The 3,226-nt window shown below is 34.1% G+C and overlaps 1 long non-coding RNA gene across 1 annotated transcript; it reads right to left on the bottom strand.

The window, feature by feature from the left end:
• Positions 1 to 2,266: 2,266 nt before the first annotated feature.
• LOC145804597 (uncharacterized) lies at positions 2,267 to 3,026 on the bottom strand. The gene is made up of 2 exons (XR_014346665.1): positions 2,806 to 3,026; positions 2,267 to 2,711 (listed from the first exon to the last, which is right to left on the bottom strand). It is a non-coding gene; the product is annotated as an uncharacterized LOC145804597 (long non-coding RNA).
• Between the last annotated feature and the right edge of the window lie 200 nt (positions 3,027 to 3,226).

Raw genomic sequence — 3,226 nt, 5'->3', positions numbered from 1 at the left:
TCACTATAAGAAACACAATAAAAAGTAAGAGTGTAATTTTTTGAGCATCCACCAAGAAAATTTATGGGATCACAAGAATATTTATCTTATTTTTTAGAGATCTATTAGTAAATGTCCCATCCTGAATTTAGTTTGAATTTGAATATGATTTATTAGTAAATGCCCTAAATATATTCAAATTCAAACTAAATTCGGGATGGGATAAGCTCTCCTTCATATCTCATCTTTCCATATCTCTCTTGTGAGTCTCAACCTAGATTCACACTAATAATCTAAATCGTCTACTTCGTAAGTCTCGTAATAAAAATTATCATACAAAAAATCAATAATTTGAATCTTTTATTTCATAAGCCTCGCAATAAAGGAGGTGGTTGTATGTGTGAGAGAAATGGCACTCCAAATCCCTACTTGGTTCAACTTGTAAGTCGACTGAGAGATGCCACATCAATCAACACCACCTTACATACCGGTGCCACAACATCAAGAAAAGATACAGAGTTTTAATTCAAACAGACCACAACTTCCCCATGGATTTCTCTTTTCTTGCCCCTGATTTTCTCCCTCCTTTCCTTTTGGGTAAGCTACCACTAAGTTTTAATGATTGGACTTAATTCTTATCAAGTCTTATTGAAAATAAGTCTTAATAAAATTGTCGCTAAAAATAGTTTTATTGTAAATTTTTTTACATGTCGCTAAAAATTGATAATTAGTAACTTTTTTGTCACAATTTTTATAAATTGTCCCTTAAATATACAATTAGTGATGTTTTTCTGTGACAAAATTTTCAAATTGTTGCTGAAAGATGTAAATTAGTGGCCTTTTTTGTGACAATTTTTTTAAACTGTCGCTAAAACTTATAATTAATAATAGTTTTTTGTGATAAGATTTTCAAACTGTCATTGAAAATTAACAATTAATGACATTTTATAATTGTTTTTAACGAAAAATGTCATTAATTATCATAGAACCTATTGGACAATAAGTCCACTTACTTAGACCTACTCGTAAGTCCTCATTTTCTTTTTTCAATCAACATTCCAAAAACTTCAATCAATAATGTAAACTTCTAACAATTTTTATTCACCCTAATTTCTATTTGCATACATTGTGGAGACACACATTTGATTAAAAAATAAATTTAAAAAAAAAATCCAAAAACAAAATTTTTGGATTGCCACTGCCTCTCTCAGCCCTCTATCGCCACTGACCCCAAAATCCTAATTTTTATTCTCATAATACTCTCATTTTTAATTTTAAAATTCTAGTTTTTCTTCCATTCATCTTTGTCGTCATTGTCGCCACTCTCAACCCTCTAGCACGACTACCATGGCCACAAACGCCAAAATCAAAAATGATTGCAAGGGACTTTGACCCTCCTCGTGAGGATAGCCCCAAGTAGAACAAATGTCCCAAATGGGGTCAGTTATACACTAAACTGGCTCCAAATTCAAGAAAGAATAATAAACCAATTTGACCCTCCTCATGAGGATAGTCCCAAATAGAACATGGACCCACACCGAAAGGATAGTTTAAATAAGATTTTGTCACAAATGAGCTCAAATCGGCTCAAAGCTAACCCTCAAATCAACAATAATTGCAAAGGTGTATTGATTCCAAATAGAGTGAATCTTACTCTAACAAAGGCCCAAAACAATCGCAAGAACTTATATAAACTTGGCTGACCCCGGGGTGGTCTTTTAAACTTAGCTGACCCCGTGGGATGACCATTATGAACTTGGCAGACGCGGGGTGACCATTTTAAACTTGGCCGACTGGTTGTCTTCTGAATTTGGCTAACTCTATTGACTATCCTGCACATGGAGAAGGGCTCGTTCAACATTCCTTGATCAGCATTAAATTGCCAACTCTGTTGATGGCCTTTGGCGATCTTGAACATTGGTGAGTCAGCTCTCTCAGCGTTCATTTGCTAGTGGCCTTTGTAGAGCTGCCATTCAAAGTATACAAGAGAGTATTGAAAAATAATGGAAATATTATTTATAGAATCTACAATAAGGGAAGTAATTGTGTCCATTTTCATAATTAAATTATATTTTCATACCTTTTCATTTTTGTTTTTGTTTTTATAGAATCTACAAATCAAAATTTATATCTCATGATCTCATCAAATTGTTGGGCTGGCCCAGCCGGCAAGAGTATATCTTGTGGTTGATTCAATCTTAAAATATAAAATCAAGAAAGAATAATAAAGGACTAGAGTCCCAAATGGTGTTAGTTTTGCCCTAAGCTGACTACAAAATCAAGAAAGAATAATAAAGGACGTGCAACCTCACCGAGAGGGTGTCCCGAATGAGCGCAGATCAGCTCAAAGCTGACCCTAAAATTAACAAAAATTGCAAAGGTATCTCTACTCCAAATAGAGTCAATCATGCCCTAACAAAATAAGGCCCAGAACAATCACAAGATCTTATAACAAGATTTCGAGATACAAAGCTTAAGATCTTAGAACAAACACTTGAAGATACAAAAGTTAAAAGCAAAACAACCACAAATATTAAGGGTGAAAAGGTTATAACCCACCAAAGAAATAAAATGGCTGATATGAATTCTTTACAAAATATCTAAAGGAGGATGCAGAGTTAAGAATAGGGGGTCATTTTTCAGCCAATAGCAACATTAGTTGTGACGGGTTGCATCACTTCATCCCCCATCACCTACTTCAGCAGCAGAGAGAAAGTGCAGTAGTGCAGATGCTGAATCATGTAGCAGAGATCAAAAAACCAAGGGGCAGAAATAACTTAGATTACAAAAGTAAAATAAAAGAAAATGTTAGAGCAACAATCATACCTCAAATAGAGTACATAATCAAATCATAAACGCTTTATCCCCATCTTAATAGCAATCGCAATGGAGGCCCATTGCTGGAATGACAAAATATTTCGCAGATTGGGTTTGATCGTTCTCTTTGCTTGAACATCCCTAGAGGAGGTAGACTAAGAACCTGAGGCTGCTTGTATTGTATGGAATAATCGGGCCATAAAGGTCCAACCAGTTGGAAAAATGTTAATCTAGACCAAGGAAAAGAAAACATCACAAATTAGAAAACAAAGAACAAGGTAATACATCAGCACAACTATTTGGTAGTCTAAAAAACGAAAATAAAAAAATATGAAAAAAAAAACTTAAACAAGGATTCCTTTTCTTTTCCTTGTACATAACCGAGGCTTCCTCCTGCTCTTTTTTTAAATTTTTATTTCTTTTTCTTTTC

Source organism: Camellia sinensis, chromosome 12 (assembly GCF_055761805.1).
Source record: "Camellia sinensis isolate YWXY chromosome 12, ASM5576180v1, whole genome shotgun sequence".
Lineage (NCBI taxonomy): Eukaryota > Viridiplantae > Streptophyta > Magnoliopsida > Ericales > Theaceae > Camellia > Camellia sinensis.
Note: the sequence above shows the minus strand (reverse complement) of the source record. Positions and strands in the feature narration are given on the sequence as shown.